A 17,365-nucleotide genomic window follows, 5' to 3' on the forward strand; every position below is an offset into this window, starting at 1 on the left:
TATTATTCATATCAGCATGTTATTGATTCATCACAACTATCCTCTGTTGTGTACATAGGACAGATGTATTAATTTTAGACAGCACTGAGCTTCAGCAATAGGAGAGGTAATTGTAAGACTCAGCACTGTTTAAGTGCATCATAAACCACCACACTATATTAACTACAGGTTCACTTGCTTCATATGGATATTTTCTAAATATATTCCTTATGGGAGCTATTTAGGAAACAGAGATGAAGAAAACGTTCTTGTCTTCTATAATTAAGTAATATAAAATATGTTCATTTATATCAACAAATCAATTTTCTTATCTCTATAGATAGCTAGATTTAGATATGTAATCATCCTAACACATCTGTGTGGCACTGTGTATGTGTGTGTGTATGTGTGTGTGTGTATGTGTGTGTGTGTGTGTGTGTGTGTTTTAGGCATAAGAATGGTATATATTCGAGTAAATTGAATAAAAGAATCAAGATATTTTCTATGGATATAAATAGGTATTGTTGGGCTGGGGATGTGGCTCAAGTGGTAGCGCGCTCGCCTGGCATGCGTGTGGCCTGGGTTCGATCTTCAGAACCACATACCAACAAAGATGTTGTGTCCGCCGAGAACTAAAAAATAAATATTAAAAATTCTCTCTCTCTCTCTCTCTCTCTCTCTCCTCTCTCACTCTCTCTTAATAAAATAAATAAATAAATAGGTATTGTTCTATACCATTTTTTTACTTAGCTGCTATTGAAGAAAAGGTATTCCTACATTTCACAATATGAATGGCAACATCTAAAATACCAAAACTATTACTTCTATTTATACCTCATAACCATACCTATCAACAACCATACCAAGTAGTGCCACTTTCTATTTACTGTGCCTATTATTTTATTTTATTGGTACTTAGTTGTACATGACAGTAGAATCCATTTTGATAAAATTATAAAAGCAGAGGATTTATCTTATTCTAATTATGACTCTTTTTTTTTTCTGGTGGACACTATGGTGGAGTTCACTTAGGAAAATTATGTTACATTTATTCTTCTGTCTTTCAGAATATCATGCTAAGTGAAAAAAGCCAGTCCACAAAAACCAAAGGTTGAATGTTTTCTCTGATATGTGGAAACTAAACCACAATAAAGAGAAGGAGGGGAAAAAGAGAAGCTCAGTAGATTAGACAATGGGGAAAGACTGTAAGGAAGGGAGGATAGGAATTGGAGAGACAGAAGAATAAATCTACCATATATTTTTTTCAAAATCATGTTCTCATTTTAGATTGTAAAGCATTTCTATAAAATATCCTAAAGGTCCTATTCTTCAACAAAGCCCTGCAATTGTGTTAGATACTGGTTTTGACATTAATCTGATTCATTTTCTGCAAGTTTAAATACAAATCATACTAACCTTACCAACTTTGGCAAGATTAGAATGCAAGGTTAGAATGTTCATTTGCCCTCTTTCCAAGGTAATTTAGAGTCTACTTACTCAAAGGAGAATTTTAAATGTGGTCCTAAGTCAATCCCTGATTTTTCTGCAATCAAGATGTCTTTAATCTCACGAACAAGTTTGTGCTCTAAGCTGCATGCTGGAAGGCAAACTAAACTGGCTCCAGATTCATTCAGCACTTTCTGAAATCTTCCCACACACAGGATTTTCATTAGTACTTTCCTCCCTTTTGCCCGCCTTGGAGATGTATTTCATATGAATGATGCAAATTAAAGGTGTCGTGGGAAGAAATTCCCTGAAGTGTCCCATCCCTCTCAGGTGAAAAATAAGTCATATATGATGAGTAACTTAATCTTCAATTTATTTCAGATTATGAGATAAACAGGTTATTTATTCTTATAATTAAAGATACTAATTTGGGTAATACGTGGCAGTTTGGGCTAAAAAAATAAGTAGGAACTTATCTTCCAATACTATTCTCCAATAAAATGATAGTGCCTTTTTGAAAGAGTGTCTGTTTCCAGAACTGAACTGGCAATGCATAGGAGCAACTGGAGCATCTTACCGTGGTAGAGAATGGGTTATTGCTGAAACACACACACGCTCACAGTGATGGGCATGTGGGACAGGGATACAGGGTCAACTTAAAGAGCCTATAGGGATCAAAACTGAAAATATAGCAGCAACATAAGTAAGTAAACCATACTGAAATATAGCCTGAAGTATGACATATCCATCCAAAAGTCCACAGTGATATAATTGAATAAATAACAGAATAGAGGAGAGCAGAGAAACTTATATGAATATAAATTTGAAGTATTTGCAGAGACAAGGTGTCCTGGAAGTTTTAGAGGACACCCATGCCTTTTCTTGTGGGCTATGTGAATAGTGACTTCCTTCCAAACAAGATAGTATTGAATGGGGGACAAGTGGATACAGAGAGGAATGCAACCATGTCTGCCTCAACCAAGTGGGCAAGTTCCCAGCAAGTGTAAAGTCACACTGGTGGCACATACCCACTGATGTGACATGATAAAAATGAAACTTTATTTCTTTGATGTTTCTTCCTCCAAAATCTCACACTTCCAGGCTGAGTAATAGCAGGCAAGCAACACCTGAGGATGTTAATTCAAAATGTTGACTTGCTTTCCTGAAAAGGGTCAAAGTCATTGAAAAACAAAGACAGTATCCCTGTCTATCTGTGCTGACAAAAACACGACTAAATCAATGTGTCATCCTGGATAGGATTCTGAAGAGAAAAAAGGATATAAAAATTAGGATATCTGAATAAAATATGAATCTCAGTCAATAATTGTGTACTAATATTTATTAATTTGTTTTGAAAAATGTAATCAATAAATTAGCAAAAGACCTAAACAGATAATTCTCAACTAAAGAAATACAAGTGAAAACAAATACTTGAAAAAAAATGTTCAACATCTTTATCAATCAGAAAAATGGAAAACAAAACTTTGTTGAGATTTCATCACACTCCAGCCCAAATAGAAATCATCAAAAATACAAATAATAATAGATGCTGACAAAGGTGTGGGGAAAAAGGTATATTCACACAGTGCATTTGACTGCAAATTAGTGCAATCACTTTGGAAAGCAGAATAAAGATTCCTTTAAAGACTAGAGTGGAATCACCATCAATCCGACTTTCCCACTCTTTGCTATTTATCTAAAAGAATTAAAATCAGCATATTGTAGTGATATAGGCACTGAAATGTTTCTAGAAGTGTAATTCACAATAGCCAAATTATGGAACCAGCCCAGGTGTCCATGAGATGATGAATGAATAAAGAAAATGTGGTGCATATACACAGTGAAGTTTTACTCAGCCCTAAAGAAGAATGAAATTATGTTATTGGGTGGAAAATGGATGGAACTGCAGAACTTCATGATAAGTTAAATAAACCATACCCAGAGTTAAGGGTTGACTCTTTTCTCTCTAATGAAAAAGCTAAGGCAAAATAAAGGGGAAAGTGGGGGAAGGAAATGTGAAAATAGAAGGGAGATCAGAAGAAGGAGATGTTGAAGCTCAGATAATTACCACTGTCCCATCCTAATAGGCCATTGCTACTCTGCTGCTTTTAGGTTTTTCTTACACCATAGATTAATTTTGCCTCTTCTAGAAACTTATATAAATAAAATCATAAATAATGTATTCTTATGTAAATAAAATCATAAATAATGTACAGTTTTTTCATTCTTCAAAATATTGTTGCTATTCATTACAGGTATTGTGCATATCAGTGCTTCTCTCCTTTTTCTTGCTGAAGTATATTTCATTGTATATATACCAGAGTCTTCATTTTTTTTATTAATAGACACTTGAGTCTCTTGATGTTCTTACCTATTATTCACAAACCTGCCTAAATTGTACAGTACAATCATTTTATGAACATACTGTATTTCTTGAACAAAGAGCTAGAAATTGGATCATTGGGATATATTTTAAGTGCATATTTACTTACTTGGTGAGCAGTCAGAACTTTAATGGAAGTTGTTCTCTGTGGTGCACATCTGTAATCCCAGAAGCTCATGAGGGTGAGACAGGAGGATTGCGAGTTCAAAGCCAGCCTCAGCAACTTAGTAAAGCCCTAAGCAACTCAGTGAAACCCTGTCTCTAAATATAATATAGAAGGGAGCCCAGGCCCAGGTCAAGCCCAGGACTACCCCCAACCCTGCCCACCTGTGGGCCCTTCAGCATGCCCAGGTCTAGGCCTAGGACTGCCCATGCTGACCCAGGCAAGAGACCAGGCCTAGTCCACACCCATGGGACACTGCAGATGTTGCCATAGCTCTTGCTACAAAGCCCTCCCCACATAATGGCTTTCACTCTGGGAGAATAGACAGGGCCTGGAGCCATCTGAATCTCCAAACAGGCAGCCAAAAGCCATTGTAAGGCCACTCTTCCAGCCCCATCTCTGAAAGTGGTTGCATCCATCTTGGGACAATCCTACCACTATCTTTGCAATTGCTGCTACCATCTTTAGTTGCAGTAGCATCTATCTGGGGACACTGGCTGTGAACTGGAAGCCCAACACCAAGGTGAGGTACAGGTAATATGCAGGGTTATTCCAAAGTATAGGGTAGAAACTGTAATACTTCAGGTCTGCAGTGCAAGAAAGGTCAATACATTGACAACATGAAAACACAAGGGAAGAAAGTGCCCCAAAACAAACCAGGATACTACAATAATAGAATCCACTGACAGCACAGTTGATAAAATATCAGAGAAAGAGTTCAGAATGATCATAATTAAAATGATCTGTAATTGAAGAATGACCTGATAGAGCAAATATAGGAAAAAATTGATCATTCCAGCAAAGAGATAAGAGACAAATTCCATTGATCACCCCAACAAAGAGATATGGGAACAAATACAGGTAGCAAAATATTACTTCAAGAAAGAGATAGAAATTGTTAAAAAAAAATAAGAAAGCTTTGAAATGAAGGAAACAATAAACCAAATAAAAAACTCAATAGAAAGCATCACCAACAGACTAGATCACTTGGAAGATAGAACATCAGATAATGAAGACAAAATATACACTCTTTAAAATAAAGTTGACCACACAGTGAAGATAATGAAAAACCATGAATAGAACCTACAAGAATTATGGGATAGCATCAAAAGAACAAATCTAAGATTCATTGGGATATAAGAAGGTACAGAGATTCAAACCAAAGGAATGCACAATCTCTTCAATGAAATAATATCAGAAAATTTCCCAAACATGAAGAACGAATTAGAAAATCAAATACAAGAGACTTACAGGGAGGGCATCAAATGTACAAAATTACAACAGCTATACAGCACTGCACATTATAATGAAAGTGCCTGCATATAGAATAAGGATAAAATTTTAAAGGCCACATGAGTGGAATCAGATTACATATAGGGGAGACCAATTCGGATCTCAGCAGATTTTTCACTTCAGACTCTCAAATACAGGAGATCCTAGAACAACATATACCAAACTCTGTAAGAAAACGAATGCCAATCAAGAATCTTTTATCCAGCAAAATTAAGCTTCAGATTTGATGACAAAATAAAAACCTTTCATGATGAACAAAAGTGAAAAGAATTTACAGTGAGAAGCCTGCACTACAGTGCATTCTCAGCAAAATATTCCAGGAGGAGGAAATGAAAAATAACAATGAAAATCAGTGAAGGGAGGAACTATACTAAAGGGAAGACTAATCAAAGGAGAAACTAAGTCAAGTTAAAAAAATAAAAGAAAATATCCAGGAATACAAATCATATTCCAATAATAACCCCAAATATGAATGGCCTAATCTCACCAATTAAAAGACACACACTGAAAGATTAGATTAAAAAGAAGACCCCAAAATATGTTGCCTTCAAGAGACTCATCTCATAGAAAAAGACATCTATAGATGTAAGGGGAAAGGGTGGGAAAAACATACCACTCACATGAATCTCATAAATAGGCAGGGGTTTCCATCCTCATCAGAGAAAGTGGACTTCAAACCAAAGCTAGTGAAAAGGGATAAAGAAGGACATTTCATTTTGCTTAAGGGATTCATACATCAACAAGACATAACAATCATAAATATCTATGCCCCAAATGATGAGTCATCTATGTATGTCAAAAAAAACCTCCTCAAATATAAGAACCAAATGGACCACAACACTTTAATACAGTGACTTTAATACACCTCTCTCACTACTGGATAGATCTTCCAAACAAACAAACTAACTAACAAACAAAAAATAAACTATAGAACTCAATAAAACAATCAATAGTTTAGACTTCACAGACGTACATAGAATATTCCATGCATCAACAAGTGAATACACTTTTTTTTTCAGGTCAACCCTAGCCACCCTGATGACAAGTAGGAGAGGTAAAACTCAACTTACTAAAATTCATGATGAAAAAGGAAATACCACAACAGAAATTATTGAAATATAGAAGACAATTAGAAACTATTTTGAAAATTTATACTCCAGTAAAATAGAAGACTTTGGAGACACTGACAAATTTCTAGAGGCATATGATCAAACCAAACTGAGTCTAAAGGATACACAAATTAAACACATCAACTTCAAGCAAAGAAATAGAAAACACCATCAAAAGTTACCAAACAAGAAAATCCCAGGAACAGATGGATTCATAGGTGAGTTCTGCAAGACCTACAAAAAAGAAGTAATACCAATACTCCTCAAATTATTCCATAAAATTGAAAAGGAAGGGACCCTTCAAAACTCATTCTATGAAGGTAGTATCCTGATAGCAAAACCAGGCAGAGACATATCAAGGAAAAAAAATTCAGACCAATATCCCTGATGAATATAGATGCAAAAATTCTCAAAAAATTCTGGCAAATCACACACAAAAACATATTTTAAAAAATATTGCACCATAATCAAATGAGGTTCATTCCAGGGATACAAGGTTCAACATACAGAAATAAATAAATGTAATTCATCACATCAATAGATTTAAAGATAAGAATCATATGATTATATCAATAGATGCAGAGAAAGCATTTGATAAAATATAGCACCTTTTCATTTTTAAAACACTAGAAAAACTAGGGAAAGTAGGAACATACCTCAACATTGTACAAGATATCTATGCTAAACCCAAAGATAACATCATTCAAAATGGAGAAAAATTGGAAATATTCCCTCTAAAAATTGGAACAAGTCAGGGATGCTCTTTCTCAGCACTCCTGTTTAACATGTGGGGGAAAAGGAACCCTCATACATTGCTTGTGGGACTACAAATTGGTGCAACCAATCTGGAAAGCAGAATGGAGCTTTCTTAGAAAAATTGGAATGGAACCACCATTTGACCCAGATATCCCACTCTTTGGTCAATACCTAAAGGATTTAAAATCAGCCAACTATAGTGATGCAGCCACATCAAGTTTTACAGCAGGTCGATTCACAATATCTAAACTGTGGGACCAACCTATATGCCCTTCAATAGATAAATGGATTAAAAAAAACTGTGGTATATATACATAGTGTAATATTACTAAACATTAAAAGAGAATAAATTTGTGACATTTTCAAGTAAATGGATGGATTGGAGAATATTATACTAGGTGAAGTAAGCCAATCTCAAAAAAACCAAAGGCTCAATATTCTCACTGACAAGTGTATGTTGATCCATAATGGTAGAAGCATGGGAAAAGTGGAGAAACTGTGATTGGTAAAGGGGAAAAAGGGAAGGGAAGGGAAGGAGACATGGGGCAGGAAAGATGGTGGAATGAGATGGACATAATTACCCCAGGAACATGTATGACTGTACATATGGTGTGATGCTACATTGTGTACAACTATAGTAATTAAAATTGTGCTGCAGTTGTGTGCAATGAGTCAAAATGTATTATGCTGTCATATATACCTAACTAGAATTAATAGTGAGAGACCAACCTTGCACATGACTGAGTCACACTCCCCAACTCAGTGCTGAGGCATCCAGTTGCAGAAATGTGGCAGAACTTTCCCCACCTTTCTTGGGTTGAAGGGTGTGTCTTCATGCATGGGTGTGTCTTGCTACAGCCCCATGGGTGGTGCTATGCTCACCTGTTCCTTTGTAATATTAACCCTTTCCCTGTTTGGGATAGAATGTTCCATGGAAACACCTTTTGTGTGTCCCCTTCTTTTACTGTGCTCTTGGGTGTGGCCTACCTAGATGTCAGTCAACCTGCTGACAGCAGACATCATGAAGCTAGACCTGACCCCTTGTCTCATTTGAACAGCTTCTCCTCAATAAAAGGGGTCAGCATGTGTGGGCTCTCTTTCTCTCTCTCTCTTCCTGTGGACCCTTAAGGCCAGAGGAGCCGTCATAGCGACCACAAAAGAAAAAGGTATTTCTATCTCTTGTGTGGTTATTTTGTGCAGCCCAATTAGCTCAGTTCACCTGGAGTGACCCCTAAGCATTTTAATCACAAACAAAACCTGGCAATAAATAAATAAATACATGTAGTAATCAGAATTCTAGGACAGTTATTTATAATCCAAAAGGTAGGGACCCATGGTTAATTAGACTTCCTGAAAAAAGACTATGAGCAAAGGAGAACTGACCCTTTCCCTGGGCATAGGTTTTTTGCCATAATGCTTCTTATAATTTCATTTCACAACCAAGTCTGGTTTGCCATCACAGTATATTGATTGTAGAATATTTGGAAGTCTATATAGTGTAGATTGCTAGCAGAATATCTGTATAAGTGGAGACAAAAACAAACAAACAAACAGAGAAAACCAGAAAACAAACAAGAGAATAGGAGTGAATTAAAGGATAAGCATTGCAAAGGATCTTTCTAGTGGTCTGGTTTTTTTCATACACATATGCAGAAAATGGACATTTATTATATTTAATTGTTGATATGGCTGAATATCAGACTAAAGTGTTGTAGATAATGAATCCACAAAAAGGCCTTAAAGGTCTTTTCCCTGGAAGTGGGTGTCTTTGCACAATTGACCTTCTGTTGGACTGGGAAAGGCTAGAAACACTTTGCTCTGTAGAGCCCTAGCGTGGGACTGGACTAGTTTGCATGAATTGTTCAGGTACGCTCACTCCCATCTGGCTATTCCAATCAGCAATGCCAGGACTATCGGCTTATCTATTTCTCATCAAGGTTTAGTAAAATGAAAGGACAACAAAGGTCTGAAAGATAAATCTATGAAGAGGAAAGAGGGGGACCAGACTGCTTCAATAAAAACTGAAGGGTTTGGGAGCAGGTGATACCACAGTAAGTAGATGCAACTAGAAATTACTTTTAACCCAGCCCCTTGGTCAAAGTCCTTGATTGACATCCCTGCCTCTCTTTTGCAGAAGAGGCATCAATGTCTATTGACTTTCTACTTGAGAACTCAGGATTAGATAGATATTCACAGTTTAGGCACCATAATGAAAAAGGACAAGGTTGTGTCAATAAATTGCTAAGTGTTTTGCTGTGTTTGTATGGAGGTCTGTCAACCTCTTCTCCTAGAAGATGCATTTATTCTTGGACTGAGTCATGACTCAATTTGAGGTTAAGTCATTCAATCTGGCCCTGATCTATAGGACAGAAGACATTTCTTTGTATTTCTGGCATTTGATAGTATGTATTTTTAGTTTTTTTTTGTAGGATTTCCCTATGATAACTTGGAGCAAATTTGTAGGTGTCCTATAAAATTGTATAGGTTTATATATATATTTTTTGTAGATATAAGTATGGTGTACATTTGCATGAAGCAGCACCATAGAACTAAGAGATTTCTTATGGATACAAGTCAATAGAGTTCCACACTAGTCTATACTTAGTTGCAATTAGGGGAAAGGGATTCCAATTATATCAGTGGGAACATCATCACCAACAGAATTATCTAGAACACCCAAAATAGATGTTATTTGCATATATCAACTAAAGCTCCATTTATCAACAACCATCCCTAGTAGTGTCCATTTCCATCAGGAACTACAGTGCCCATTTTTTGATTGTTTGCTGTTGCTTTTAATCCATGTTCTCACTTTTGATTGGAAAGCATTCCTAGAAAAGACCCTACAGTTCCTATCCTTCAACAAAGTCCTGGAGTTCTGTGCTAGAAACAGGCTGTGACCTTAATCTGATTCATTTTCTGGAAGTATACATACAAATGAGTTAATACCAATCGTAACAACTTTGACAAAATAATGCAAGGTTAGCATGTTCATTTGCCCTCTTTTCAAAGTAATATAGAGGCCACTTACTCAAATAAGAATTTTAAAAGTTTTCCTAAATCAATGCCTGATTATTCTGGAATCAGGATGTCTTTGGTCTCACCAACAAGTTTATGCTCTAACCTGCATGCTGGAAGGCAAACTAAATGGCTCCAGACTCACTCAGCACTTTCTGAAATCTACCCACACACAGGAGTTTTACTGGGACTTTCCTCTCCTCTTGCCTTCCCTGGAGGTGCATTTTATATGAATGATGCAAATCATGGAAGTCCTGGGAAGAAATTCCCGCAAGTGTCCCTTCTTAAGAGGAGAAAAATGAGTTAAATGTGATGAAGAACTTCATCCTCGATTTATCTCAGATTATGGGATAAAGGGGTAGATTATTCTTATAATTAAAAGTACTAATTTGGGTGATAAGTGGCACTTTTGGCTACAAAACAAAACAAAACTGTAGGACGTGGATCTTTCTTTCCAATACTATTGTTCAAGAAAATGATCATTCCTTCTTGAAAGAATATCTGCTTCCAGATCTGTGCTAATAGAGAAACTGGAGCATCTTTCAGTGGTAGAGAGTAAGGGTGTCCTAAAACACACATTCACTCATGGTGAAGGGAATGTGGGACAGGGACCCTGGGTCAACTGAAAGAGCCTACAGGAGTCAAAGCTGTGAAAAGAGAAGGAGCAACATAAAGAAACTGTACTGAAACATAACCTGCACTATAACACATGCATCCAAGAATCCAAATAACTAAATTTAAAGGAGAGTAGAGAAATTTCTAAGAATATAAATTCAAAGTATTTACATAGATAAAGTGTCCTGGAAGTTTTAGAGAACACCCATGCCTCTTCTTGTGGGCTGTGCCTAGTGACCCCTTCCAAACAAGTCAGTATGTGATAGGGGATGAGCAACTACAGAAAGGAATGTGACCATGGCTGCCTCAGCTAAGTGGGCAAGTTCCCAGCAAGGGTGAAGCCACACTGGTAGCACAGACCCATTGACATGGTATGAAGAAAATGAGTTTATATCTTTGATATTTCTCCCTCAGATCCATGATCTCAGGCCAGTCAGACAGTTACAGGATTTAGTTCCAACTCTCTGACTTGCATTCCTGAAAAGTTACAAGTCCTCAACAAATTTTCCCTGTCAAGATGTGCTGAAAAAAAGGTGATGACTAAATCAATGTGTTATCTCAATAGGATTCTGAAGAGAAAAAGGGCAAGAGTTAAAAAATAAGGAGATCTGAATAAAGCATGAATCTCAATTAATACTCATGTACTGACACTCACTCTTTTTTTTTTTTTTGAAAAGGCAACCTATTAATATATTTGGCAAACATTTTCCCATTGAATTTATATATGGTGAGTTTTAAAAATACATTTTTATTAAAATTAAGTTTACATACAATGAAATGCAGACCTCATATGATTTGGTATTTTGATAAATTAATATTTTCAAGTAACTAATAACAAATTTAGAGTATAAAATTTTTCCAGTAACTCAAGGTGTTCTTTGTTCTTTTTCTTTTTCAGTTAAAAACTCCCCTAACCACTTACAATTCTGAGTTTTATCACCTTATATTCATTTTACCACATGTAGAACTTCATGTATATTAAACCACAGTGTTGAATCTTCTGTGCCTAGCCCTTAAGATTCATCAGGTTGCTGTGTGGAGAAGTAATCCATTACTTTCTTTGCTGAAAAAAATGTTTTCTTGAATGTGACATCTTCTGCCTTTAAAATGTACAACATTTGCTGTTAACATTATTATTTAGATATTTTAATCTAAGTTTACCATTCTTGTAATTTTTCCCTCCCTCCTTCCTTCCCTTCCTTCCTTTCTTTATTTCCCATCTTTGCTTTCTTTTGAACAATTGAATGATTGTTTTTGTTTCAGGTTTAATTCTACCTTTCCTACTGGCTTAAAAGCTTTTCCTGTTCATATTGTTCTTTGGTTAGGGATTACGATAAGATATTTTAATGAATAAACATCATATAATTAAATGTAGTAGTTACATAAAGTCACCACATTTTACCTTAAAGTGAATAAACTACTTTATGTGTGATGTAAGACTCATGATAGTGGGATTCCAGCTACCCTTTTCTTGTACTATGTGCTACCATTATACATTTTTTGGCAACATGTCTTTTAGAAGTAATAATTCAGTAATTATTATGTTGACTATGCTCAATATTTTTAAAAATACAAAAATTGTTCTTCATACATAATTGTTTACTTAGTGACATATGTCATGTTTTTTCCTGGGACATTGGATTTTTTATAAGGTATATATTCCTTTTATCATGATACCATAGCCTTGTATTTTGACTTTTGATTAGCTGAAAATATTATAATGTTGCTTACATTTTTAAAAGACTATATTCACTTAATATATATTTTTGTGGATCTCTTTTTTTGTAATGTTTTAATTTGTTTTAATTAGTTATACATGACAGTAGGGTGCATTTATGCACTTTGATATATCATACATAGATGGGATATAATTTCTCATTTTTCTGAGTGTACATGTTGCAGAATCATATTGGTCATGCAGTCACATATATACATACAGTAATAATGTCTGTTTCATTCCACTGTCTTTCCTATCCCGACATTCTCTCCCCTTCCCTCCCATCACTTCCCTCTACCTAATCCAAGGTAATGCTACTCTTCCCTAGTGCCCCCCACCTTATTGTGAATTAGTATTCACATATTAGACAAAACATTTTGCCTTTGGTTTTGTGGATTGGCTTATTTTGCTTAGCATGATATTCTCCAACTCCTATCATTTACTGACAAATGTCATGATTTTACTCATCTGCAAATCAAAACTTCTCCAAGATTTCATCTCACTCCTGTCAGAATGGCAATCATCAAGAATACAGGCAACAATACACATTCACAAGGATGTGGGGGAAAAGGTACACTTGCATTGTTCTTTTTTTCTTTTGTCTTTTAGGTACTTTGTGCTTTCATTTTTCATCATAGCCTTCCCAGTTCCTAATAAGTGTCAGCCATTATTGCTCATATTTTTCATTTTTATATAATGTAGAATGACTTTTAGTATCTGGCTGACTCTATCTCTTTCTTTCCATATATTTCCATATATATTCATGGATTTATGAAGTATATACACATTTTCCATATATATTTATTTCTCTCTATGTCTATATGTTTTTTATTTAATATGAAAATTTACATATATCTCCTCCAAAATTTTGCCTCATTCATTCATTCTCTTTCTCTCTCTCTCTCTCTCTCTCTCTCTCTCTCTCTCTCCATTTTTTTCTGTAACTCCATTTTTACAGAGGATCTTTGATTCTTTTTTTTAAGAGAGAATGAGAGAGGGGAGAGAGAGAGACAGAGAGAGAGAGAGAGAGAGAGAGAGAGAGAGAGAGAGAGAATTTTTTTTTGATTGCTTGTATTCTTTTTTTTAAAAAAAAAATTTAATTTTTTTTATTGGTTGTTCACAACATTACAAAGCTCTTGACATATCATATTTCATACATTAGATTGAAGTGGGTTATGAACCCCCAATTTTACCCCAAATTTTTTTAATATTTATTTATTTTTTTTAGTTCTCGGTGGACACAACATCTTTGTTGGTATGTGGTGCTGAGGATCGAACCCAGGCTGCACGAATGCCAGGCGAGCGCGCTACCGCTTGAGCCACATCCCCAGCCCTGATTCTTATATTTACTACTTTGGGTCTTGGTTCAGTTTTAAGAACCTTTTGTCTTTGGTATTTAGTTTGTATATTTTCTACTGACTTTTCTTCAAATGTACCGATTCTTCCTTCTTCATTTTTTAATTCTTCTCAATAACATTCAAAGATTATACATTTCAGACTTTTATCTTTTCTTATGCACATGTTTATTGCCATCAATTTCTTAGTCAGCAGTGTTTTAACAATGCTCCACAAGTATTGATCTGTTACATTATTATTTTTATTGTTTATTAAAATAATTTTTCTTGAGATTTTCTTTTTTTTCAAATAATTATTTATTTAGGAATATGTTTACTTCCAGTTGTTTAAAGATAATGCAAATAAGTATATCTATACAATGGAGTTTTACTCAGTCATAAAGAAGTGTGGAATTATAATTGTGGCTTTTGCAGGTAAATGGATGGAGAATATCATGTTAAGTGAAATAAGCTAGACTCAAAAAGTCAAGGATCAAATATTTTCCCTCATATAAGCAAAGTAAGATGAATAAAGAGAAAACCCCATGGAAAAGGAAAAAGATCAATGAGTGATGTAATCAATGGATTGAGGAGTTAGGAGGAAGGATTGAAAACAAAAGTAAGTGTAGATTGAAATTGACCCAATGATGCTATGAGCATATATGAATGCACCAGTGAATTCCACCCTTATGTATACCTATAAAACAAAAAATTAAAAAAAATACTAAGTGATTAGAAGGAATAACAGTTAGTATAGAGGTAGGGGAATGGGGGAGAGGGAAGAGGGGGAGCATTGGGGACTGAAAATGAACAAAACATATTGCATACACATATGATTAGGTTATAATGGTCCCCACTAATATGTAAAACTATAATGCACTCATTAAACCATCAATCAATAAAAACCTAAAAACAAATTTAAAAAAAACATAGATATTAAGTTTCTCGCCACAGATACAGAAGCATAGAATTTGGGTTCATGCAGTCTAACTTCAAAACTTGTACACTTACATTGAATTCTCCTTCCTTTCTTGAAGTTAAAATATGCATGAAATTATGACCATTGCACAGCTCATCTAAAGTTTTTGGATTTTTTAGGACTTTTTGCAGCAATGTTTGAATTTTGGGGATAAAGTTGGGAGAGGAAGTTATTCCTGACATGGGAGACTAAAAGAACAGGTTTAAAACTTTACTTCTGCCAGGCACTGTGGTGCATACTTGTAATTCCAGCAACTTGGGAGGCTGAGGCCAGAGGTCAGCAAGTTTGAGGTCAGCCTCAGCAACTTAGCAAGATGCTCAGCAACTTGATGAAAACTTGTCTCAAAATTTAAAAGAGTAGTGGGGATGTAACTCAGTGGTAAGTGTCCCTGGGTTTAATCCAAAAAATATAAATAATTATAAATAATAATAAACATACTTATAAATACTAATCATAAATATAATTAAGAAATTAATAAAATAAAGCATTCTGATAATTCTCAGGAAATTTATACATTTCTGTAAACTTTATATTTTCATTTTTAATTCTTTAATAGATATAGATAACTTTGTATATTTTTGCGTGACATAATTATGTGATAACAACAATAACAAAAAAAAAATCAGATCCATATTAGGCCCTCTCCTTATTCTTCAAGTGAAAGGATAGTTTGAATTTTAGGTGTATTGATATGAGTGAACTGGTCACTGTGAACTTATTCATTGGATGTGTGTGCTATCCTAGATTTTTTATGTTGATTGTCCTTCATTTTATCAGAAGTTTTTTTTTAAATGACAAATAATAATCATACATATTTATGGTGCTTTGAATCACATAGAATTATTTAAATTTTCTTTCCCTATAGAGGTGTTTCTTGTGTAATCTATTTATTTTCCTCTACATTTTAAGAATATTTCATTTTTTTCTGTACCTCTTATCTTGATTTATTTTTCTAAAATGCAAAGCTCTATAAATCCTCTGGTGTATATGTGTGTGTGTGTGTGTGTGTGTGTGTGTGTGTATGTGTGTGGCTTGTGTTATATATGAGTAAATTAGATAAGTCTATCACAGAACCAATTCATTTCAGGGTCTATAAAGTATAAAGTGTATTACTCCCTTTATGCATGAATTAACTTTAAAACAACCAGTTGTGGCAGTAAGATATGGTGAATAGTGGTAAGAATTTTCAATTAAATTATAAGGCAGAGTACTATTTTTAGTTTTTGTTCTTGCTAGACACACGTGACAGTAGAGCACTTTTTTATATATTATACACACAAAGAATAACTTGTTCCAATTAGGGTCCCACTATTGTGGTTGTACATAATGTAGAGTCACACTGGTGGTGTATTCACATATAAGGATAGGAAAGTTGTTTGATTCATTCTTCTGTCTTTCTTATTCCCATCTCCCCACTCTAACCTTTGTTCCCCTTTTTCTAATCCAATGAACTTCTGTTCATCCCCTCCCTTGTTATGGGTTAGCATCCACATATCAGAGAGAACATTCTGTCTTTGATGTTTTGGAACTGGTTTATACATTTAGCATGATAGTCTCCAGATCCATCCATTTACCAGCAAATGCCATAATTTCATTCTTCTTTATGGCTGAGTAATATCCCACTGTGTATATATATCACATTTTTCTTTATGTGTTTATCTGTTGTAGGCACTTAGGTTGCTTTCATAACTCGGCTTTTGTGAATTGTGCTGCCATAAACACTCATGTGGCTTTGTCACTGTAGTATGTGAATTTTAAATTCTTTAGGTATAAACTAAGGAGTAGAATAACTGTGTCAAATGAGAAAAGAACATTCATGAAATAATAAGGAATTCATTTTGGCTATAGGAGCAGCAAAACAAAGGAAGTTCAGGGTAAGTCAAAAAGTATGTTAAGATCAGAGCATGAAAAATCTGTAATTGAAGATTCTGTAACAATTGAAAGGCTACAAATATTAAATGACTAATGTTTAATAAATAAAGAAATAAATTATAAGGCACAGTATTAAAAAAATAATATGGAATTTGGTAACCATTACTAAAAATGTGGTATCATTCTCTACAGTGAAGTCAAAGAATTTTTAAATTTCAGGGTATAATCCGAAGCCTAGGCCTCTAAGGTACAACTGTTCACCATTCTTGGCATGAAAACCAATGGAAATTTTAATTTGTGAAGCTACACACAATACAAAGGCATAGAAAACTAACAAATAAAGAAAGGGGGACATAGCAGTATAAATGGAGAGAGAAAGGGGCTTTGCATAGCAGTAGTGAGTTCTCCCTGAGCCTACTCTCTAGACACAAGCGCTGTATTTCTGAATGTCCATGGTAATTTCATCAACATCATTCACTTCAAAGAAAATAGGTCATATCACTTTGGGGTTCCCGTCAGTTTCTACCTTTCTGCTCTTCAGTCTGAGAAAACATTTTGTATCTCTATATCTCTAGTTTTATTTAGCTTTCACAATGCCCACTATTGTACTTTTATTTAACTTAGATTTAGAGGGTCTTTTGCTACAAATGGTAAACATTAATTTTGTAAGAAAACCTGAATATCTCAAGGCTTTTCAGCAT

The 17,365-nt window shown here is 34.8% G+C and overlaps 1 protein-coding gene across 1 annotated transcript in view; it reads right to left on the reverse strand.

Moving 5' to 3' along the window:
• LOC308641815 (uncharacterized protein) overlaps positions 1-17,365 on the reverse strand; it is a gene marked incomplete at both ends in the record, with an annotated part of 62,827 nt that overhangs the window by 2,466 nt on the left and 42,996 nt on the right. The window lies entirely within an intron of this gene.

This window comes from Spermophilus citellus, assembly GCF_964194105.1.
Source record: "Spermophilus citellus genome assembly, chromosome: 2".
Classification (NCBI taxonomy): domain Eukaryota; kingdom Metazoa; phylum Chordata; class Mammalia; order Rodentia; family Sciuridae; genus Spermophilus; species Spermophilus citellus.